The sequence below is a fragment of the Hemicordylus capensis genome, chromosome 2 (assembly GCF_027244095.1).
Source record: "Hemicordylus capensis ecotype Gifberg chromosome 2, rHemCap1.1.pri, whole genome shotgun sequence".
Taxonomy (NCBI): domain Eukaryota; kingdom Metazoa; phylum Chordata; class Lepidosauria; order Squamata; family Cordylidae; genus Hemicordylus; species Hemicordylus capensis.
In genome coordinates, this window is record NC_069658.1 from 157344727 (window position 1) to 157369669 (window position 24943).

Below are 24943 nucleotides of genomic sequence, written 5' to 3' on the forward strand. Positions count from 1 at the left end.
CATGCAAAATAAACCCGTTCTTCACCTTTTTTCCCTGCGTAAGCCGAGGTCGGCTGTCAATGACTTGACAGCAGAGACACGAAAGCATGGGTGTTGGATCTGCAGATAGCGAGGTTTCCCTGTATTCATGCACACAGCAGCACTTAATCAGTCTTTGGAATTTGCTGCCACAAGGTGTATTGATGGTCTCTAGTTTAGATGGCTTTAAAACAGGATTAGACAAATTCATGGAGGACACATCTATCAGTGGATATTGGTCTTGAAGGCATACCTCCCTTCTTCCACTGTTTCTCCCCACAACTGCCATTCAGCACCCTACTGAGCCTAGAGATAGCATATAGCCTCTCCCTCCTGCTTGTAGACTTCTAGTTGGTCATGGTGGGCAACGGGATGCTGGGCTAGATAGCAGGGCCAAATAAATCAGCACTGATTTGATTTGGGGATCACCTTGGTGCTTCAGATGTGTTCTCAATTCAGTTTGATGCTTCAGGGGAGCAATCCAATTTACTTTGGCCCTGTTTGATGGAATCACTTCAACTCGAGCCTAAGCTTTGGCCTGCCTCCCTTCACCCTCACTACTCCCCAAAGCCCTGCACATTCCACAGGACTTCTTTCATCCTATGCTTGCTACGTGGCGTCTTCTTTCAGTCTTGAATGAATACCAAAACAGACCACCTCTTCAGAGCTTGGAGCAACATGCATGGGCTTCTCAGATGATCCAGGTACTAATCAGGACCCAAGCAGAAGAATTGGTGCAGCGTCGTGGTTCCAACCACAAGCTAAAAACCCTTGGCTGCAGTGTTCCCTCTAAGAGAGATTTCCAGATGTTGACAACTCCCAGAATCCCCAGCTGCAATGGCTTTTGCTTGGGGATTCTGGGAGTTGTAGTCAACAACATCTGGGAATCCCTCTTCTAGGGAACACTGCTTGGTTCCAATCTCCACTCAGTCATGAAGCAGACCTTTGGCAGCCCATTGTCCACTAGCCATGGCTCCCCCAACTGGCAATATACTAAACTATCTTACAGGGCTGTTGTAGGTATACAACATTAGATGGATAAGATGGGCAAATGTTTTTACTTTTATTCCCCCACCCCCACCTCCGGCTTTCCTCCAAGGATCCCAGAGCAGAGTACATGTTATGTCTGTCCCCACAACAAGCCTGGAAGGTACACCCACTGAATTTCACAGCTGCACAGGAATTTAAACTTTGTCTCCCTATTCCTAGTCCAAAACCCTAAGACCTACACCACACTGGCTCTCAACACTGAAAAATATGCACAATATCACATCTGAAGGTGCCTCCGTACTTTTATGGGCCTGGAGAGAGTGCAGAATTGGAGACACTGAAGTCTGAAGCTACCTCGCACATGAAGATGTGTGCTCTACCACCCAACTAACTTTCAAGAGCTTCTTCACTAATTGTGGTATTAAATTTAGGCTTACAGGTACGAATGTCATTATGTGCACTTGCTCTGGAGTAAGTTATTAGTCAGTAGTAATTGCCATAGAGACAAAATCATCTCCACTAATGGTGGAATGAAATGAGTGAGTGGATGTGTTTTTCCTTTCCACCTATTGAAGGCACTCTCCAGACTAGAGCCATAAATGCTCCCTGATGGCAGACACACACCATCTATGGAAACCATGTGCTATTTTATACCAATAGACCTCGCCCATTCTGGTCTTCCGTTTTTGAAAGAGAGAATTGTTACAGAAAGCGGCAAGTAATTCTCAGGGAAGCTTTAGAGGGGATTTTGCTGCACTCTGCTTTATCCAGAGAATCCAGTATAATTGTAGAAGCAGCAGCAGGCAAAGGCTAGTTAGGTTAAATAGATCAGATTATGAGAGAGATTGTCACGGTCTGGTCTCAACCAGCCCCATGATTTGACCAGCTTTACTGCTCCTGACCCCAAGTGGAATTCCTTATGTTTCCTGGCTGTCTCCACTTGGCAGCCCATCAGCCTTCCGTCTCTCACTCAATCTAGGCAGGGTGGTGTGGCATTTAAGCCTGGGGTGGAGAACACAGACAGAGACGACACCAGAATTTAATCAAGAGGTGAAATCTTTACTTGAGAGGGAAAAATACCAATTTGAACGTAGCTTTTGCAATGTTTAACAACCATAAGAGCAAAGAAGAAGAAGAAGAAGAAAATGAGATAAGCCCTTCCAGCAATTATCGGACACTCCACGCTGGCCCTAAGAGGCACCTCACCAGCAGCTCTTCGTCAGCCCACTTGGCTTCCCTGCAAGCCTGGCTCTCTCTCTCTCTGCTCAGCGCTGCCTTGTCTGGTTCTGCTGCTATCTGTTCCTCCAGCTGCTCCAAGAGCAATCCAGCTCCTCTGTGTGATCTTCAGCTCTTCTTTGCGATTCAGCTCCTCCAACTGCTCTCCTGCTCCCTAAACTGCTCCAACCTCCCCTTTGAATCCCTGGAACTCTGCCCACCTCCTGAGGCCGCTTTCCAGATTAAACCCTAAAACCATGTCTAATCTGCTCAGTGTGCTTCCATACTTCCTGTGTTGTGACACCACAATCCCTGCATAATTTCAGAGTGTAATCTGGAAAGCGCCCTGGATTAGCCAATCAGGGCAAACACAAACCAGAACTTGGGGGTGGGGGGTGGGGCAGGGATGAACACCAGCCAGAAAAACAACCCTGGGGTAGGGAAAAGGTCAAGGTTTCATCTACTCCAGCAACGCAAATGGGGAATGGACAGCCATTTTAAATATAAATCAAAATAAAGACCAAGCAAACCTACAACATGGAGTTTTTGGCCCCATTCTCCACAGAAGTCAAGGAGAATATTGTGGGGACTGTGTCAAATGCTTTGCAGAAATCAAGGCACACTTTGTCCACAGCATCCCTGTCCTCTACCAAACTAGTAACTCTGTTAAAAGATGAGGAGAGATTACTCCAGTGTGACAAATTCATGCTGGCACCTACTAAACACCAGATTCTCTTTTTGCTGTGCTCACAGACAGACTGCTGACAATACTTGAAACATTCAGCAAAATCACTGAGTAACCTTTTCCTGGATTGTATCACTTCAAGCTGCAGATGTGTGATTTGTGCATCCCTCCCCACAGAAGATCCCTGCACATCGAAAAATAGCTCTGAAGGGAAAGGGTTAGACTGAACCAAGAGTGCACATCACCCTTAACCAATTGAGCAGTTTCCCCTGCATTTTATCACACCACCTGCCAACTCCTGGCAACCACAGAGCCATGTGGTTGTCTTTGGTAGAATTGGGAAGGGGTTGACCATTGCCATCTCCCGGCAGTATGAGATGATGCCTTTCAGCATCTTCCCATATCACTGCTGCCCGATATCGGTGTTTCCCATAGACTGGGAAATAGCGGGGATTTGAACCAGCAGCCTCTTGCTCCCTAGGCAAGTTACTTCCCCACTGTGCCTCTAATAGCCCATACCTATCCACAAAATAAAATTAATGAGGTGCTCCTTAAGCTTTTTCTCTGTTTGCACCCCTGAGTTGAACACTTGTTCCCAACATGCTATTTTTAAAAAAAAAACTATTATGAGGGAGAGCATTTAAAAACCCTACCTTCCACTTGCAGCCTGAAGTGATACAGTCTATGCAGAGCTTTGCCACTTGATTGTGTGAGTATGAACCAGACTCCCATTTGTGGAGTTGGAGGAGCAGAAGACCTGGCTAGAGCAGAAGGAGCAACTCATGCTTCTCCTGAATTTCGGATTCTGCCTCTTTGTAAAGCTTGCCTTTGTGGATCTATAGCTCACACTCAATGCTACTTGAGACTGTCTTGCAAGCGTTCTGCCATGAAGTCCCTTTGCACCCACACCCAGAAATAAACGACAGCACACAGGAAATGGGTTGAAACTAGGGCCATCACTTTATTGACTCATTTTAGCAGAGAACTAGAGTGTAGCTGGGGGAAATCGCACCTGCCACCAATGGGGTGGGGCACTACATCCCCTCCTCGGACCTGCCATGGTGACCAAGGGGCTACACTATTTAGCGGCACCACTCCTAACATCCGCCAGATCAGAAATCCCTTCCAGTGCAACAGTGCAGAGTAGGCAAAAAACCAGCCACCTCCAGGCCAATCCGGGTGGATGGGGAAAATTCCTACTCGGCCCCAAATGGCGACCGGCTAGTCCCACACTGTCACCTGAGGGGGGTGAGTGGATGCCAAGGTGTCCCTGCAGAAGGCCAAGAGAGGGCGGGGATCGCTTTCACTAGCGCACCCTCTGCCCCCCTGCTTGGCCTTACAGAATGGTTCACTGTGGGGTCCAGCCTTGTTTCTTGCACCCTGCCAGGACTGGACATGACATTTGCACCCCGCACTGGATGCAGAGCCAGGGGAAGGGGTGGGGTGGGGACCCACACTCGGAATCAAGAGATGGGACAGAGGGAACGGGTGCAAACCTGGGCTGCAACTTCAGTAACTAGTTTGAAGGGAGCTCTGTAAACTAAGGTGTGGATTCCACTCCTGGGGTGAAGTCGTTTCCCGGGAAACTATGCCCCCTCTTTGCAAAAGCCTCATGACCTTGAGTGTACACGAGGCTTTTGCAAACCTAGTCAAAAAGGGAATGGGCATCTGTTGTGGGGTTGCTCTCCTCAGCCTCTTCCTGCCTTCTCTAGGGCCCACCATTCCACTCAGCCACCGGAGAGATTTGTCATTGTGTCAATGCATATTTACCCGGCCGATGCAACCCTCAGCACTCGCGTTGATAACAGTGCGTCAGAAGCAGGATGGGATCCTTTGTTAGATGTTGAAAGGGAAGCTCTTCTTTGCTGGTATAGCGGAGAGAGAAGAAAAAGGAAACAAGTGTGAGCTACTTAAGTGGTGTTTTCTTCATGACCCTCTGTTTCAACTGCCTGGTTTTCATGTTGATTTGTTTATCCGCCCCCCCCCCCCAACAAGCCATTGCTCAAAATGTGATGGTTCTCTTCATAAGAAGATCTGGATTTACATCAGGGGACTGTATTTGTTATTGCAGGTGTGGCCAGCCTGAGGTTCTCTAGCTGTTGTTGAACTCCCATCAACTCATGCCACAATACAAGGTGGCTGGGGGTGATTGGAGGACAGCTTCTATCATCCCCAGCCAAGCTTTATGGCAGGGGGTGATGGGAGCTGTAGTCCTGAACAAGAGAAGCTGGGGATGATGGGAGTTGTAATCCAACAAGAGCTGGGGAGCGTCGGGCAATCTCTAGCCTCTCGGCTTCCTCTGTGCCATTTCTCTTGCTTTTGGATGTCTGCTCTGCAGAGAATCAGTTTGCTGCCCTGCCCCCTCTTGACACCACAACTCCACCCGGCCAGAGCCTAAATGCTGTGAATAGATAGCCCCACCCGCTGCCCCACAAAACCACACATTTATTTTATTTAGCATATTTAGCATGAGGGCTCAAGTGGCAGCTACAGCAAACAAGCAGCAGAAACATGAAACATGTGGAAAGAGACTACTACGGAAACATCTGTCAAGCTGGTCCAAGAGAAATCAAAGGGCAGCAGAGGGATCCAATAGGCTGCACAAAAATTTAAAGATACCATTTAAGAGAGAGGCAATTTAAAAGTACAAAAATTTCACATACAAAACTTCTGGGGGACATTGCCCAAATAAAGTTGAAGGGCCCCGAATACAGTTCCAGGGGAAACAAGAAAAGGGAACCAAGGACAGACACAAGAATTGAAATAAAATAAGACAAAATGAGAAAGGAAATAATACTTGGTACAACCTTGGTTCATGAGTTAGCGAAGTCCTGTCCCACTCCTGAGAAAACAACTGGAAAAGCCTCGTGGGGTCCGGCAAGAGGGGGGGAACGCCAAGCCTCGTGGGGTCCGGCAAGAGGGGGGGAACGCCAAGCCTCGTGGGGTCCGGCAAGAGGGGGGGAACGCCAAGCCTCGTGGGGTCCGGCAAGAGGGGGGGAACGCCAAGCCTCGTGGGGTCCGGCAAGAGGGGGGGAACGCCAAGCCTCGTGGGGTCCGGCAAGAGGGGGGGAACGCCAAGCCTCGTGGGGTCCGGCAAGAGGGGGGGAACGCCAAGCCTCGTGGGGTCCGGCAAGAGGGGGGGAACGCCAAGCCTCGTGGGGTCCGGCAAGAGGGGGGGAACGCCAAGCCTCGTGGGGTCCGGCAAGAGGGGGGGAACGCCAAGCCTCGTGGGGTCCGGCAAGAGGGGGGGAACGCCAAGCCTCGTGGGGTCCGGCAAGAGGGGGGGAACGCCAAGCCTCGTGGGGTCCGGCAAGAGGGGGGGAACGCCAAGCCTCGTGGGGTCCGGCAAGAGGGGGGGAACGCCAAGCCTCGTGGGGTCCGGCAAGAGGGGGGGAACGCCAAGCCTCGTGGGGTCCGGCAAGAGGGGGGGAACGCCAAGCCTCGTGGGGTCCGGCAAGAGGGGGGGGAACGCCAAGCCTCGTGGGGTCCGGCAAGAGGGGGGGAACGCCAAGCCTCGTGGGGTCCGGCAAGAGGGGGGGAACGCCAAGCCTCGTGGGGTCCGGCAAGAGGGGGGGAACGCCAAGCCTCGTGGGGTCCGGCAAGAGGGGGGGAACGCCAAGCCTCGTGGGGTCCGGCAAGAGGGGGGGAACGCCAAGCCTCGTGGGGTCCGGCAAGAGGGGGGGAACGCCAAGCCTCGTGGGGTCCGGCAAGAGGGGGGGAACGCCAAGCCTCGTGGGGTCCGGCAAGAGGGGGGGGAACGCCAAGCCTCGTGGGGTCCGGCAAGAGGGGGGGGAACGCCAAGCCTCGTGGGGTCCGGCAAGAGGGGGGGGAACGCCAAGCCTCGTGGGGTCCGGCAAGAGGGGGGGGAACGCCAAGCCTCGTGGGGTCCGGCAAGAGGGGGGGGAACGCCAAGCCTCGTGGGGTCCGGCAAGAGGGGGGGGAACGCCAAGCCTCGTGGGGTCCGGCAAGAGGGGGGGGAACGCCAAGCCTCGTGGGGTCCGGCAAGAGGGGGGGGAACGCCAAGCCTCGTGGGGTCCGGCAAGAGGGGGGGGAACGCCAAGCCTCGTGGGGTCCGGCAAGAGGGGGGGGAACGCCAAGCCTCGTGGGGTCCGGCAAGAGGGGGGGGAACGCCAAGCCTCGTGGGGTCCGGCAAGAGGGGGGGAACGCCAAGCCTCGTGGGGTCCGGCAAGAGGGGGGGAACGCCAAGCCTCGTGGGGTCCGGCAAGAGGGGGGGAACGCCAAGCCTCGTGGGGTCCGGCAAGAGGGGGGGAACGCCAAGCCTCGTGGGGTCCGGCAAGAGGGGGGGAACGCCAAGCCTCGTGGGGTCCGGCAAGAGGGGGGGAACGCCAAGCCTCGTGGGGTCCGGCAAGAGGGGGGGAACGCCAAGCCTCGTGGGGTCCGGCAAGAGGGGGGGAACGCCAAGCCTCGTGGGGTCCGGCAAGAGGGGGGGAACGCCAAGCCTCGTGGGGTCCGGCAAGAGGGGGGGAACGCCAAGCCTCGTGGGGTCCGGCAAGAGGGGGGGAACGCCAAGCCTCGTGGGGTCCGGCAAGAGGGGGGGAACGCCAAGCCTCGTGGGGTCCGGCAAGAGGGGGGGAACGCCAAGCCTCGTGGGGTCCGGCAAGAGGGGGGGAACGCCAAGCCTCGTGGGGTCCGGCAAGAGGGGGGGAACGCCAAGCCTCGTGGGGTCCGGCAAGAGGGGGGGAACGCCAAGCCTCGTGGGGTCCGGCAAGAGGGGGGGAACGCCAAGCCTCGTGGGGTCCGGCAAGAGGGGGGGAACGCCAAGCCTCGTGGGGTCCGGCAAGAGGGGGGGAACGCCAAGCCTCGTGGGGTCCGGCAAGAGGGGGGGGAACGCCAAGCCTCGTGGGGTCCGGCAAGAGGGGGGGAACGCCAAGCCTCGTGGGGTCCGGCAAGAGGAGGGAACAAACGGGCGAATGGCCCTCCAGGAATGGGTGGCAGTTTAATGTATGTTAAAACATTTACTTACCTAAAACAGCAGGATTCTGAATTTATTTCATGAACCTGAATTTTAACATCAAGTCATTTGGGAGGCAGGAGGAAAGAACCAACGGGCAGCCGGCCCTCCAGGAATGGGTGGCAGTTTAATATATGTTAAACATTTACTTACCTAAAACAGCAGGATTCTGAATTTACGTCGTGACCCTGAGTTTTAACATCAAATCATTTGGGGTAATAGCATCTTAAATTCAGATCAATGTGTTACTTTAATGGCCTTCCCTTATTCGCCCTTAGTTTCAACCTTCCTATTTTCATGTTGATTTCTTTATCCAGCCCCCTTATACAAGCTGTTGCCCAAACCCTGATGCTTTCTTTCACGATGCTTTTCACCATGGATTTGCATCAGGGAACTATATTTGTTATCACTGTGTTGGATTACAACTCCCACCATACTACAACTTCTACCATCCCCAGCCACCTGTTTTGATGGGTGTGATCATCTGTAGTCTCAACACAGCAGCTGGGGATGATGCGAGTTCTAGTCCAACAGCAGCTGCTGAGCTACAGGTGGGTCATCCCTAGCTTCTTGGCTAATTGCTGTGAATAGCTATCCCTCCCCACCCCTCTAGTGCTTCAAGTGGCAGCTATTGCAAGGATTCAGAAGCAAGATGAAAGTGTAATGTCTGTGCAAGCAGATCTCTATGGAAATCTCTCTTGAGCACGTCTTGGGAGAAACCAAGAGGTAGTAGAGGGATCCGATGGGCTGTACACAACCCTGCGTTGTTTTAACCAAGAGTCTTTTCAATATGAAATATATAAATGTTTTTAAAATAAAGCATAAGCATCAACTTTAAAATATTTGTAACTTCTAATATAACTTCTGTGTAATCTAACTTCTGACTTTTCAGGGCTCTTACAAGGACCCTTCCATTCCAAACATGCATGATTCCCTTTTGATCAACAAGACATGCAATACTCCTGCAAGGTTTTGTAGCTGAGGATGATGGGAATTCTAGTCCCAAAACATCTGGGGACCCAATTTTAAGAACCCTTGGCTTCTGGAATTTATATCTGCCCTTACTGCCGGGACCTCCAAATATGCAATTCTTCTATCCTCACAATAGTCCTGTAAAGTAGGTCAGGCTGAAGAGAATGACTGGAAATAGAAGTTGGACTACAACTCCCATCATACCTGACTGTTAAGAACCTAACAGCCCTGCTGGATCAGACCCAAGGCCTATCTAATCCAGCATGCTGTTTCCCCATAGGGGCTCACTGGATGCCTCTGGGAAGCCAACAGACAAGAGATTCTCAAACTTGGTCCCAGATGTTGTTGGGCTGCAACTCCCATCAAGGGAAGGGATTCAATCAGAAAAATAAATCCATGCATCACTGGTCCCTCTTTACCAATTATTGACATTAAAAAAGTGTTCACAAGTATATGTGCGAGTGTACCTCTATACTATCTATATCTGTACTTGGGATGGTTGTGTGTGCCTCTGCAGACATCTCTCCCGTGGGAAATTATTCTCAAGGCTTAGCTTAAATCTGCTTCCTCATAACTGCAGTCAACTTGGGGGGCAAATAGAATCAGTCTGGGTGTCGGGGGGGCGGGACTTGCAGATCCCTTGCAGACTCAATGTGACGATCACAGCAGAATCTTTGCATTTTAGAGTGGGAAGGCTCCTTGGAGATCATCGTTATCTGGCTTCTGTCTGAAAACCATCAGCAAAGAGGAGCCCAGGACTCCATGAGGTGACCTTGGCAACCCTTCTCCCATTTGGGAAAGCATTCCTACTGCCTAGCCTAAACCTGCATTCTTGTATTGGCAGCGTTCAGTGCTGCGCTCAGTAGCAACAGAGAGGAAGTACGCTCCTTTTTCAACACCTTTGATATCTGTGGACTGCTGTCTTTTCCTATGTAGCTCTCTGACAGTCTGGCCTCTGGAGGTGGTAGGAGTCAGACTTACCTCTCCATCTTCTGGGAAGACAAATTCAAGAGGTTCTTCAACACTGTGAAATAGAGAAAGATTTTTTATGCTTTGCTAATCTCTTAGGAGCTACTCAATGGCACAGCAGGGAAATGACATGACTGCCAGAGGTTGCTGGTTCAAATCCCTGGTGGTATGTTTCCCAGACTATGGGGAACACCTATATGGGGCAGCAGCAGGAAGGTGCTGAAAGGCATCATCTCGTACTGCATGGGAGATGGTAATGGTAAACCACTCCTGGTCACTAGGAGTCGATACCGACTCGACGGCACAGTCTACCTTTACCTTTGATCTCTTAGGATTTGCTACAATCTCCATATACACAGAGGAGTGCTAGACAAGGCAGGGGAGTTTTATGAAAGCAAGTAGTTTTAAGAAAATAAAGTTTAGCAATTAGCTACTTAACTTGACTCAATTAGCAGCTACCCCAGCTAACTGAGCAAAGAGACACCATTTTAAATGCTGATGCTCTGATATTTATATACCGATGGCATTTGTAAGGTAAAGTGTGCCGTCAAGTCAGTTTTGACTCCTGGCGCCCACAGAGCCCTGTGGTTTTCTTTGGGTTTACCACTGCAGGGGGCAAGCAACAGGCCCCATCCAACCCCAGCACAGCATCCCTCCAGTGGCTGTTGCTGGCTTCTGTCTTAGGGTTCTTTTTCGATTGTGAGCCCTTTGGGACAGGGATCCATCTTTATTTTTATTTCTCTGTGTAAATCGCTTGGGGAACTTCTGTTGAAAAGCAGTATATGAATATCCATTGTCATTTTGTGAGGCTTGATGTTTAGCAAATTTGAGACGGCTTTTGTATGTTTTCTTTATCTGAAAAATAGATTGGTGGGAGTGTTCTGAGCCCGATCTATACTGTCTGTAAATACTCTTCAATTGTTTACTTAGTGTCCTACAGCATGAGTCAAACCAATGATTAGTTGCTCTCTTACAATGAGCATATGAAGACTGTAACTTGCTCAGACATGAGAACTTTTGTATAAGAGCATCTTCTCATACTCTGGATATCAATCAGGCTGCACTCTAACGAGCAGTGGAAAAACCTGAATTGCGTGTGAACTGCTCCCCAATAACTTGTAGGGACTTCAGGATAAATCTGGCCAACATGTGAATGCAGCACCTCCATTCCAGAGGAGGTGTGTGTTAAAGGGCTTTAAAAGCCTCATGTGAAAAACCTCCTGGAATCAAACTTGACTGAATTTGTTCAAGAATTCTGAGAAAACAAACATAGGCTCACCCTGCATGGTTGAAAGTCTCCTTTGCTAATCTGCAGCGAGGAGGCCATTTTAATAATTAGTGTTTCTGGTGTGTTCTAGGCATTAAAAGTAGCACAAATATATAGTACTCAATGTCTATCACTATATACTGTGAAGTGTGCGTGTGTGTATTCAGTGAAATGTATTTCCAGGCAGCATACTTATTTTGAAATATCAGACTTAATCCTTGGGGGCCTGGGATGTGTGGAGGCCCTGGACTTTGAGGGGCTGGGGGCCCATTTTAAAATCTCATCTCTGGGCCCATTCCAACCTTGCTATGCCCCTGGTGGTCACTACACATGGGTTTCTGCACAACACCTGCACAGAAGAAACTTCCATGTAGAAAATGTGTCTCTTGTAAATTGACCCTGAATTTTCCATCCATGACTGGGATATCTGAGAGTTAGAGTCAATAATAAAAGAACAGCACACTGCTTGTGACAGGAAGGGGCAAATGACAATGATTTCTTAGTCTGGCAGGGGCTGGTTTTGGCCCTGCCAGAACTTGGCTGTCTGCTCCTGTTGCAAATGCAAATTCCTCTGTCTCGTGTGGCAAACTAATGTATCCTCCTCCCTCCTGGTGCCAAAGTAAGCACTAGTGTGGTGAATGCACATATACCCCATCATGAGCCAACAGTCATCACAAGACAAAGGCTGGCAGGAATCATTCACTGGTTTATAGACACCCCACCACCACCACCAACACCTTCTTCTTCCCCTATTTTGCTAGTGGCTATTTGGGCAGGTGATCCTCTAGGACAAAGTCACGGTTTTGTTTTTTGTTTTTTTAAAGCATGAGATGAGACCGAAAATGAAACTTGGAATCCTCACATAACTCCTGACTGCTGTTCTAAGTCTTTTACAGAGATGGCTCATGTTTTCAGGTTTTGATCAACAACCATGTCTAGATGGTACAGTGTTCTACTCTAGATGGTACAGTGTTCCTTTTAACAGGCATTTCCAGATATTGTTGACTACAAGTCCCATCATCCCTGTTTGGACAGGAGTGCAATTTCAGTGCTTGCCCTAGGCACTATTTCCCCTAGATATGCCCCTAGTTCTAGGCCCCTGATTGTCTTGGTTGCCCTCTTCTGCACCTTTTCCAGTTCGACAATGTCCTTCTTAAAATACGGTGACCAGAACTGTGCGCAGTACTCCAAATCTGGCCACACCATAGATTTGTATAAGGGCATTATAATACTAACATTTTTATTTTCCGTCCCCTTCCTTATGGTCCCTAGCACAGAATTGGCCTTTTTTCACAGCTGTCGCACACTGAGGACACTTTCAATGAGCTGTCCACCATGACCTCAAGCTCTCTCTCCTGGTCAGCCACTGACAGCTCAGACCCCATCAGTGTATATGTCAAGTTGGGGTTTTTAAAATACCAATATGCATCACTTTACATTTGCTTACATTGAACCACATTTGACATTTTGTCGCCCACTCACCCAGTTTGGAGAGATCCTTTTGGAGCTCTTCACAATCTGTTTTGCATTTCACTACACTAAATCGTTGAGTGTCATCTGAAAATTTGGCCACTTAGCTGCTTACCCCAATTTCTAAATCATTTATGAACAAGTTGAATAACACTGGTCCCAGTACAGATCTCTGGGGGACCCCACTTCACACTTCCCTCCATTGTGAAAACTGCCCATTTATTCCTGCCTTCTGTTACCAGACCACATATGAACCTGTTCTCATTCAGCAAGGCCTATTCTTCTATTTGTTTAACAATTTTGTCCTTAAGTATGCTTTCCATCAATTTACCTGGCACAGAAGTTAAGCTAAGCAGCCTGTAGTTTCAGAGCCTGATTGTAGGGAGAAATTATGTATTTTTGCTAGGACCAAAGACTCTCTTTATACCTTGAATCTCAAGACAGGATAAATACTCAATGGGTGGGGTGTATTTGAACATAGAGGGACTGTATTTCAGGATCTCTATGGAACTCCTAATGCCCTCTCCTCCCTCCAATAAAGCAAGCCACAAAGGGAGGGGCTGATTTGGATGACGTTTGTAGTGTGCAGGAGGGGTATAATGCTTCCCCTCAAATCCATAGCCCTAATGCTAATTGCTACCAGAATTTGTTAGCTGTTGAAGGGGAAATGCCCATAAGCTTTCCTTTCCGTGATGAATACTGAGATCTAAGCTGGTAATTGGCACAAGAGCAGAAGACTGGATCCCCATCCCTCTGCACCCTGGCCCCTATCCATATCCACACATCCTGCAGCTACAGAGAGGTGGGCTGGTCATGTGGTAGCAAGCATGACTTGTCCCCTTAGCTAAGCAGGGTCCACCCTAGTTGCATATGAATGGGAGACTTGATGTGTGAGCACTGCAAGATATTCCCCTCAGGGGATGAAGCTGCTCTGGGAAGAGCAGAAGGTTTCAAGTTCCCTCCCTGGCTTCTCCAAGATAGGGCTGAGAGAGAGTCCTGCCTGCAACCTTGGAGAAGCCACTGCCAGTCTGTGTAGACCATAGTGAGAGAGATGGATCTATGGTCTGACTCAGTATATGGCAGCTTCTTCTGTTCCTACATTTAAAAAAGAAAAGAAAATGATGCTGGGAGTTCTAGTCACTATTGCACTGTTTTGCTAAAATGGAAATAAAAGTGGGGAAATAATGAAGACACTGGCTAAATAAGAGACAATCGAGCACTAATCATCCACCATGATGACTAGACGAGCAACAAAATTGGCTGAACTACCAGAAGTCCACAGCAACAACGACAATGTCAAATATTTCTATATCACTTTTCAACAAGAGCAACAAGGGTTTTAAAGGAACCCTTGCTAACTTGGCAAGGAGGCACCTTTTACCGTGGTGATTCTCTTTATTTAGCAGGGGGAGAGTAACAGGCCCTATTCACCCCCCGCACAGTACTTCCAGTGACTGTTGCTGGTGTGTGTCTTATGTTTCTTTTTAGAATGTGAGCCCTTTGGGGACAGGGAGCCATCTTATTTGTTGTTTATTTCTCTTTGTAAACCACCCTGAGCCATTTTTGGAAGGGCAGTATAGAAATTGAATTATTATTGTTATTATTATTATTATTACATAGAAAAAAGGAAAAAGATGGTTGCCTTTCCCCAAAAGGCTCAAAATCTTTTAAAAAAAATCTTAACACAACAACAATATATGGCTTGTTCACAGAATAGTCTGAATCTAGGTTTAATGTGGGTTACCAGCATTAGTGTGATTGCATGAACCCATGTCAAGGTGGGAATCTCAGGTTAACACCTTGGTTCACACAATCACTTCAATGCTGGTAACCCACATTAAACCTAGCTTCAAATGACTGTGTAAACCAGGCCATAGTGGTTTACTACTATGGAGGGGTGTTATGCTGGAATTGGATAGGAAGAATTGCTCCACCCACTGCTCAATATGACCAAGTCACCTCTTGAAAAGGTGGTGCCTCTTTCCTCAGTTAGCAGGGGCAGCAACATACTAGGGATGTGCACAAACCAAGATGTGCAGAGGCCATGTGTGTGCTGCTTGTGCTGCTGCACCGCTGCGCCAGGGCGACTGGGGGGAGCGCCATCGCAGTAGGAAGCAGCATGGAGAGGTGGAGGAATAGGCAGACACCTGCTCTCTCCTCCCTTTTAAAGGGGCCAAAACGGTGCTGTGAATCTGTGCACAGATCTTGATTCATCCACATCCCTACAAGTAGGGATGGGCCCGGAATGGTCCGGACCTTGGCGTTCCGGTTCAGGTGGGGGGGTAGCTTTAAGAGCGGCGGGAGGGCTTACTTACCCCTCCCGACTCTTTCCCGCTCTGGCGCCGTAATGTTACGAGTAATTGGGGTGGCAGGATACCTCCCTGCCGCCCCTTCCCCGCTGTTGCTGTAAAACTCCCAGGAGTCCTTTGCGCGCGTGCACGTCACAGAGACGTGAAGCGCGCGCACAATGTGCGCGTGTGCACGCAAAGGACTCCTGGGAGTTTTACAGCAACAGCGGGGAAGGGGCGGCAGGGAGGTATCCTGCCGCCCCAATTACTACTAAACTTACGGCGCCAGAGCGGGAAAGAGGCGGGAGGAGTAAGTAAGCCCTCCCGCCGCTCTTAAAGCTACCCCCACCCCAGTTCCAGACCGCAGTTTGGCGGTTCCGTGCACATCCCTACCTACAAGATACCTCCATTTTAAAAGATTAAACCTCAAAGGGAGGAGCAGGTGAGCAACCCCAACCCAAGAAGCTCCCTACACCTTGCCCTGGTGTGGACAGAACATAGTGGGATAAACCAGTGCAAGGACCGCTAGGTATAGGGCCCTAGTCTTGTCTCCCCGTGCCATTCCTTGCATAAGCTAACGCAAACTCGCATGAAAAAAACCTCCCAGCTAGAGAGAGCCCTAATCAGAAAAGCCCTTGTTTCCGAGGAGAAAATCGGCCTCGCTTCTCCCTCAGAAAAGCTGTGCAGGCTGACAGGAGAACCCCCAAATAAGCTGTGGGAGATTCCTGCTTGGTTCCTAGTGTCCAGTCATGGCCTAGAGAAGTACCACATTTCTGACATGTAAATGAAGTTTCACTTCAGTCCCTTTACATTGTACCCTAACTACTGTGGATGTCTGCAGATAAAGCATTGAGCTAAGGCATTCTTCTTATCCCCCCTCCCATCTCTCTGTTGCTATTGTTTTACAATGCAACTGTCAGGATTTCTAGGCAAGAACATATCTTTGGATGGGTCTAAGAGCAGTGTCCAGAGCATCCTTAGGGATGTAGCAATGTGCAGGAAGTAGTGCAGAGCCCACCATCTCCATGGGGATATCCTAATTTTCAACACAATCAAAGATGCATGGATTCTCCACATTCCATTGTGATCTGGGTAAGTGCCAGTTTCTGCATCGTAGGTACTGTATTCACTAGCCCTGTACAGGTCTTATATAAGCATGGATGCTGTACCCAGCTACAGCATTCTCCAGTAGCACACCTCATCCTCACACTGACGTGTTCTTTAGCCCACACAATCTGTGACTATAGTATTTGAATGTTGTACTCATGGATAGTGTGGGGATGGAGTGTGGACGTGAGGGACAGAGCATGTTCTAGAGCAGGGATTCTCAACGTTGGGTCTCCAGATGTTATTGGACTTCAACTCCCATAATCCCCAGGCCCAGTGGCCTTTGGCTGGGGATTATGGGAGTTGAAGTCCAATAACATCTGGGGACCCAATGTTGAGAATCTCTGCTCTAGAGGATGCTGTACTTGGTTTCAGTACATCTAGCACTGAAACCAGTACTAGTATTGAAACCAGTACATCTTGGTTTCAGCATCTACGGTTGATGTAACACCTGAACAGGACTACTGCACAGGGTTTATCTGAGCCAGGCCGTGCAATCCCTGTCTGGGACCAAAATGAGCAGGTGTGGGGAAGAGATGCTCTGGAGGCCCATGGGAGTTGCAGGGAGGGAAGGAGAATCGTGTGGAGTGTCTCTTGTTTCAATCTGCAAATCAACCCTATAGGGTAGGTAAGTCCCTCTGGCAGATGGGAAGCCTGAGGCCCTGGGGTTTTCCTGATAGAGGCAGCATCCAGTGGGGGCTGTCAGACTGCTAGTGCAGCCTCTTGGCCCTGTGCTACTCCAGTCTCCACATTATGAAGAGGGCCTTGGTAAAAAGGAACGGGATGTTTTCTAGCCTCTCTTAATCTTAATACAGAGAGAGAGAGATTGACCTCTTTTCTTGGAACAATGGGTAAGTGTCTGCTGCCTATTCTTCTCTTTATGAAGATCTTTGTCTGAAGTTTAGAATTTGTGTGCACACTTCTTTCAGTTTGGGATTGGTCAAGATTAAGATTATGGAGTATGGAGAAGGCAAAGAGGACAGTGCAATATAGACAGTGCCATATATTTCTATGGCAGGGTAAAGTGTGCCGTCAAGTCAATTTTGACTCCTGGCGCCCACAGAGCCCTGTGGTTTTCTTTGGGTTTACCATTGCAGGGGGCAAGCAACAGGCCCCATCCAACCCAGGCACAGCATCCCTCCAGTGGCTGTTGCTGGTGTCTGCCTTAGGTTTCTTTTTCGATTGTGAGCCCTTTGGGGACAGGGATCCATCTTTATTTTTATTTCTCTTTGTAAATCGCTTTGGGAACTGCTGTTGAAAAGCAATATATGAATATCCATCGTCGTATTTTTACATGATGATTATTATCCTCACAACCATCAGAGATGTAGTTTGGGCTGAGAGACAAGCATGTGGGCCCACAGTCACACACAGTGGCTTTCATGGCTGAGTGGGGGATTCAAACTCACGCCTCCCTGAGTCATACGCCAGTTGTCTTGTGGTAAACAGACACAACACAATCAGCACACCAAATGTGGGGTTTTACATTTCACAATTTTGTGTTTAATTCTGCTTTTCCAAGGTCAGTTTGCAGAAAAGAGGACATAAACGTGTGTCTTGATGGGCTGCTCCTGTTCCTCAATGCTAACATTCATGCTATGATGATTCTGAACAGGCTGAGATTAATTTTAAAAATCAAAGTAACAAAAAAGGGAAATTCTTACTGAATCAGGAGTCAGTTTTACAGTGAATCTGTCAATTAAGTATGGGAGAGGAGGAGGTGTCACAGCAATAAAGGGCTATAACTGCTGGGTAATTAACTGTATCTGCATTTCTAAGCAGATTAAAAGTTCAGCTCTCATTTGCCAATGAGGCTGCTGGGAGAATTATTTGGAGAATGTTTTCCAAATATTTTAATGCTCAGTAGGAATTACTCACAATTTCCTATTCCCACCCCCAGCCCCCGTGAGAATATACTGAGAAAACAGAATATTTAGGGCATATTCACCTCAAGCCTACCTTGGCACACAAATTGAGAGGCAGGCACAGGGAACCAAGGAGACACACAGGAATTCAAAAATGAAAACACAAAGCCAGGCAGTAAGTGATACTGAGTCCTTCTAGCCTGGTACATCAGTTAGGCAAGTCCTTCCTTTTCTGCTCCTGGGACACTGACTGGAGATGCTCCCCTCTGCCCCCGTCCTCCTGGGATTCTGGGGGGTGAGGGGGAACAGCCCCCCTGCCCTTACTGACCAGCCCCCCCTGCTCACGGGGCCCATTCACTGCTACTGAGCATTGCGATCTGGCCCTTGTCTTCCACACAGCTGCAGGGACCAGGCCTTCCTGCAACCCCCTCCACACACTCGACTTCTGCAGCACTTTCCCCAAATCCAGTCCCAGGACCGCCTGCTAGCTGCCACCTCCTTCCAGTTTGCTGCATTTCAGTCAACTTTGTGCAATATTTTTTAAATGTATTTGACTTAAATGGCAGAGAGACATTAAGAGAGGCTAAAAATCTATCAGGAAAACCCCAGGGCCTCAGGCTTCCCATCTGCCGGAGGAGACTTGCCTACCCTATAGGGCTGATTTGCAGATTGAAACAAGAGACACTCCACACGATTCTCCTTCCCTCCCTGCAACTCCCCACGGGCCTCAGGGGCATCTCTTCCCCACACCTGCTCATTTGGCTCCCAGACTGGGATTGCACGGCCTGGCTCAGATGAGCCCCACACCACCTACCCCAGTGACAGCTGGTTTAACTTTGGGGCCTACCTCCCCTGGGCCTCAGGGGCCATCTTGGAGCACTTGCTGGGGGAAAGAGCCCCAAATGCTCTCAGCACAGAACAGAGCCATGGGGAGAAGGCAAGCCTCCTTTCCCCAGTCTTTGGAGAGATTCCTTGGAAGAGACCAGGAACGCAGCATCACAGCCCAGCAGTGCTTGCCCCACAACCCAAACACAGCAGAGTTTTCCATGTTTCCCCCCACAGAATTCAGAGACACAAAGAGCACCTACTTTCTCTAAGACGGACCCAGCTTCTTCCCAAAGCCCTCTCTGTAACTAGGAGAGCTACTAGGACCGGCTGACCAGGAGTCTGGATGACTCATCTGGAAGTCCCTGCTTTGGATCTGGCCTCAGAAGACTTCAGGCAAACCCCGAATGCCTCAGTTATCCCATCTGTGATATGGAACCAACAAGACTCGCCTACCTTACAGGACTGTAGTATGGATCAGGAGACACAGCTATCAGGATCCTCCATTGCTTGCTTCGCCTTCATTCTTTTCCGATTCCCACTCCTTCTCCTGGGCACTTTTACTTTGGCACAGGCCCAGCTCAGGGAAGGCTGCTAGGCCAAGTGGAGACCAGGCCTAAAAAGAGGAGAGGAAGACAGTTTGGACAAGGACCAGAGAACTCCTGCAGAAAGGAACAACAGGGAAAGACCAAGGCCCCAGGAGATAAGCCAGCAGAGCCTGGATGCTGGACAGACAGAGACTCAAACATTAGGAAACACAGCTAAACATGCTCTTGTAGCAAGGGCCATCTAGACTCAGCAGGGCTTAAATGGGGGCCTGCAGGTCTCCACCCTGTAGCTGGTCTCTTCAGCCCTTATTGGGTGCAGCTGGTTCAGGCTCTACTGTTCAAGAATCCAGACCTTTCTTGATTATGCCCTCATCACAGTCAGCTGTTTCCTTGCAGGATCCTGCATTCTCTTTGTGCAGCTTGACCTTCCTCCAGGTAGACAGAAGAAAAGACATAGGAACATAGAACATAGATAACTGCCATATACTGAGTCAGACCATTGGTCTATCTAGCTCAGTAATGTCTTCACAGACTGGCAGTGGCTTCTGCAAGGTTGCAGGCAGGACTCTCTCTCAGCCCTATCTTGGAGAAGCCAGGGAGGGAACTTGAAACCTTCTCCTCTTCCCAGAGTGGCTCCATCCCCGGAGGGGAATATCTTGCAGTGCTCACACATCAAGTCTCCCATTCAGATGCAACCAGGGTGGACCCTGCTTAGCTAAGGGGACAAGTCATGCTTGCCTCCACAAGACCAGCTCTCCTCTTGTGCCCCCAAATCTTTCACGGTCCAGCTTTGGTATCTCTTTTTCTTTTGACATAAAGAAAAATCAGATACATCCAGATGTGTAAGCACTTAACCCACAGTTCCCGGGTCTGAATGACGTGCAGAGGTGTGTCTGAACAAGACCAGACCCCTCCCTCTCATGCAGGGAGGAGGGACCATGCGATCTCATCACTCTTTCCAGTCACACTCACGATCCACAATTAGTACAAAGGTTGAGATGCCATTTTTAACTAAAAGGAGTTAACATTGCAAAAGGAATGAGAAGAGAGTTCCCTGTCCCAGAGGGGCTCACGGTCCAAGCAGCAGCTCCAGAGAGACGCCAGCAGTAGCCTCAGAAGGATGCTATGCTGAGTTGATTAGGGGACAGTTGCTCCCTGCCCCCCACCCCGAAATATAAGCGAGACACCACTTTAAACAATGTTTTGCTCAGTTAGCAGGGAGGGAAGCCAAGCTGTGTGTCACAAGAAGGCCCGAAGATGTTTCCGTGTCCCAAAAGGAACTGCGACTTCGTCCAAAGGTCCCTCTTGGCCCAGGGAGCAGGGCCGTTTCCCAAACTGTGTGGCACAAAAAGAGGAACCCCCCCCCCATGGTTCCCTGTTCCAAAGGGCCACATGATTGGAAAAAAGACACAAGGGAGGCCCTGGAAAGGGCGCTGTGCAGTGCTGAAGAGGGACAACTGCTCTCCCCCTGCTCAAAAGAAGAGTCTCTACTTGGCCCAGTGGACCAAGGTCTAGCTAACAGCCGGATAAAGGAAATTCTACAGAAACCCCCTACGTCTCCTCCAAAGGAAACAGAGGAAAGCCAGGGCTACCCTTGAAACTCCTCGCCACTTGATGAAACGGTTCACAGCACAGAAGAGAAGCCCCTTACCCTCCATCATGATCTTTATCCTGTACCTGCTATGATGCTGAAGGCGCCCAGGAGAGAAAGGCCTGCTGGTATCCTTGAAGCCCTTAACTGCATCATCTGGAGATCAACCTTTCTGCTAACCCCGGCAGAGGAAAGCAGAGGCGAGAAGGAAGCAGCTCCTCTCCCAGCTCCTCTCTCTCATTCAGTGATGGGAACGGCTCCAGGAATGGCAGAAATCAACCCCTTTTGCTCCCACCAGAAATTTCTGAGCAGTTGAGTCAGTTGAGAGAAGGCAGTTGGTAATATCACAGAGAGTGATGTCACAAAGAGCAAACAGGGTTCAACAAAAAATCAACGAGTCACAGTTATAGACCACTTCTCAAAAGAACTGACCACCCACAGGTTTAAAATAGAAATAAAAATATGTGTTATTGAATTCAAAAGAGAGGCTTGACTTGTATTTAAAGAAACACACATGACATTTCCACATGACACAGATCACGCAAGATGTTTCACGTGTCTGGCCACTAATACAGCATTACTGTCTATAGTCTGATTCAGACATTATGCGGTACGAGTGTACAGATGTCTGTACACCTGTTCACTTGTTTGTGTGAATGGCTGTGCCTGTGTTTATTTTAAAAGTGAACCTGGATATAGGCCAGGATATAGGCCAGAGAACAATTTGTTATGGGGCAGCTAACAAATAAAGTTTGTTTGTTTGTTGTTATTATTAGTAGTAGTGGTATTTCCTTCAAATCTGTTTCCTATTATGGTACAGATAGGAAGTTTGCTTCTGTACTGCACTCAGCATAACATGTGAATGACTGCCCTGTGTACAGATCTTTACCTGTGTACATTGTACACTCGTCGTATGAGTGTTGAACATAACATGTGAATGGGCCTTAAGTGTATGTGCTTAACTGACTAGATGCTTATTATTAGAGGAGACGGGGAAAGAAAGCAAGGGATGTTTGGGTTAAGTGGGGGGACATTAAAGTAAGAAGAGCTGGTGAGGACCACTCAGTGGGAAAGGAAGGTGCATAGGAAGGATCACGTCAATAGCTCAAGTCCTTTCCATGTCTCCTATGGATGAAGATGGGGGGACAAAGGAGATGGGAGTCTCCTTCCTTCAGGGTAAAGGAGCAAATATTCACCCAAAGAGCTTGTGGAACACCAAGGCGGAATTGGGTTGGATGTCAGTATCCACCCTAACTTACACCCTGAAGCATCCTTGGATAAGGACACCGACATTGCCACTGAGGGGCCCTCAGATGTGGAGAACCCCTACACAATTGGGAAATATTTAAGGAACTAGATGTAAAAGTGCCCAGAAAGAAGAGTGAGAAGAGGAAGAGAATGAAGGTGAGTAGAATACTGGGTCCCTGGGGAATTGTTGAGAGGCAATGGAGAATCCTGACCCTTGTGTCTTGTTGCAACTCATACAACAGCCCTGTAGGGTAGGTGAGTCTCGTTGGCCCTATCTCACAGATGGGATGACTCAGGCACTGGGGTATGTCTAAGCTCTCCTTATGCCTTTTGTGGAAGAGACAATATCTAAAGTAGGGACTTCCCAATGGGAAATGTGGACTCTTCGTGCCACAGTGACTCTCCCAGTGACAGGTGATGATAAGGTGTATCTTAAGTGCTATTTTTCTTTTTGAATTCTGCGAAGAAAACATGGAAAGCTTTGTTTGTTTTGATAGTGGGGCAAGCACTTCTAGGCTGTGATGCTGCATTCCTGATCTCCTTCAAGGAATCTCTCTAAGGAGGCCCATGATGGCTGGCCACACAGGAGCATTCATAGCATACCTGGAGCCCTGGAGTGGGCCAAACCTGGGAAAGGTGGCGGGTGGAGGAGCTCACCTGACTATTCTATGCTGAGTGCATTTGGCGCTCTTGTTCCCAGGAGGTGCTAAAAAATGGCTCCTCGGGCCCAGATGAGGCAGGCCCCAAAGGTTAAAGCAGTTGTTAGCGGGGTAGGTGGTTTGGGGCTCATCTGGGCCAGGCTGTGCAACCCCAGTCTGGGACAAAAATGAACAGGAAGGCGTCTCTCAATTAAGATCAGAATATTACTTCTCTTCTCTTCTCTTCTCTTCTCTTCTCTTCTCTTCTCTTCTCTTCTCTTCTCTTCTCTTCTCTTCTGATGGCCTTGTCTTCGAGGACTTCCATGAAAAGGAGGAGTTTGTCTGATCGCCCATTTGTTTCCTTTTCTTTTTAATGCTCCTAAAGCTAGGAGAATAGCTGCCTAGAAGTATTATATGTTTTTAAGAATACATATCAGACATATTACATGATTGTTTTTAACAATGACTTTGAAATGGTTCCGTATTGTATTTTGTTTTTTCTTCACCCCTCCTCCCCTTTATTGATTAAAAGGTTAAAAGACCTTTTAAAAGACCTGGTTAAAAGATGAGGCCACCTGAAAAGATGACACTACTTCCAAATGACAGTCAGGAGAGCGCTGAGGACTAATGCAGAGAACGAAGAAGGACCTAGTTTGGGGCCTTCTTATGTGGACCAGCTCAGTCTTTCTCCTATTCCAGTTGGACTACTACAAACATGATTCATCTCCCCAAAGGGAAGAACTTTCACAGCTCTTCCTTTTGAATGAAACTCTTACCTTCAGCATCATTGATCTCAACTAGAAATTAAAATGTCTTACTCCCTGAAGCATATCACACCATCTATAGATGGCAGAAGAAAGATTAAAGCAGCAATCCTAAACATGGCTGCTTGAAAGTAAATCCCTTTGAAATCAATAGGGCTTACGTTGAGTAAGCATACTTCAGTTCAGGGCTGTAAGATCCAAAACATTCCAATTCACAGACTAGCCCAGTGGAGCAGAACTTCTCAATGATTCTATGGACAGGCTTTTGATCTTGCTTGATTTTGGGCTGTGTTGTGTGGAATCCGATCGAATCGTTTGGAAGTCTTGTATATTATTGCATAAGTCTATATACACTGATGTTATGAAGAGGTTTGGAGAGAAGAGGTTGCAGAGGAGCTCTGTACTGACAGCAGTGCTGGATGATAGTCTTGACATCACATCTTTGATTGTACACACCATTTTCTTGGTGGGATTAATCTGCACATAACTGGGCGAGTCATGATAGCTGCTGTTTTACCAGTGGGCAGGCAGGATCACAGTGTGACTTGCTCAAGACCACCCGTGAGTTTATGGCTGAGCACAGATGTCAGCCGGGGTCCAGATCAACACTGCTGCCCCACCCCACCCCACCCCCATTACACTTATACCCCACTCTTCCTCCCTGAGGGTAGAGTTCTCCATGTTATCCTTGCAACAGCCTTCTGAGGTAGGCTAGGCGGAGAATAGTGACTGGCCCACGGCCACCCAGTGTGTTTCATGGCTGAAAGAGAATCTGAAGCCAGGAGAGGTGGCTCAGTCATGCCTTATGAGAGGCTGTCTCTACAGGAGCACCAATGGCCATAGGGCTGGATCTGGGGCTTGCTCCTGCTCTCAGTTTACAATCCTGCTGGAGGCTCAGCACTTGATTAGACAAGAGGACATCTGGAACTTGGTGATGCTAGCACCAAGCCCTCTTTATTTCATGCCGAGACATTGAAGAGCTGGCAACAGACCTTTATGACCAATTCAGGTTTTCTGTTAGGCGACAACTCCAGAACAGCATTCCTTCCGTGACTGGCACTAGCTTCTCCCTTGTGCTTCTTTTTAGATTGCGAGCTCTTTGGGGGACAGGGGGCCACTTTCTTCTCCTTTTTGTATGTAAACCACTTTGAGAACAGTTGCCTTGAAACATGAGATATAAATAAGATAAGTAATTGTTTGCTTCTGTATTCCATTTCTCAACATCCTTCCTTCACAGAGGGGGGAAGCGCCAGTTGGACTTCCAAGGAGACCCTGACCTGGATGAAGCCAGCTCAGTTTTGAATAATATCATGGCTTGGGTTGCCCTCCGAACAACTTGAGTTGCCCCCGTAACGTCACGGGCTAGCGACGATCTCTAAACTGCACAGGCGTGCATCTCAGTTGCTTCAAGACACTCAGTTGCTTCAAGACACCGTCCCTCCCCCCTCGCTGCCACCCCTCAGCCACCATTAGAGTCTTTGGTTTGGTTTTTTAATGGAGCTTTGGTGGGG

General features: G+C 48.9%; 1 long non-coding RNA gene across 5 annotated transcripts; it reads right to left on the bottom strand.

Annotated features, from left to right (window-relative positions):
* Positions 1-3845: 3845 nt before the first annotated feature.
* LOC128346601 (uncharacterized) lies at positions 3846-21121 on the bottom strand. 5 transcript variants are annotated; one of them, XR_008317075.1, is made up of 3 exons: positions 19100-19504; positions 9834-9876; positions 3846-4773 (listed from the first exon to the last, which is right to left on the bottom strand). It is a non-coding gene; the product is annotated as an uncharacterized LOC128346601 (long non-coding RNA). The 5 variants fall into 5 exon arrangements; XR_008317076.1 differs by having other exon boundaries at positions 9752-9876; positions 19100-19503; XR_008317079.1 differs by lacking the exon at positions 3846-4773 and adding an exon at positions 20843-21121 and having other exon boundaries at positions 7724-9876; positions 19100-19259.
* Positions 21122-24943: the final 3822 nt, after the last annotated feature.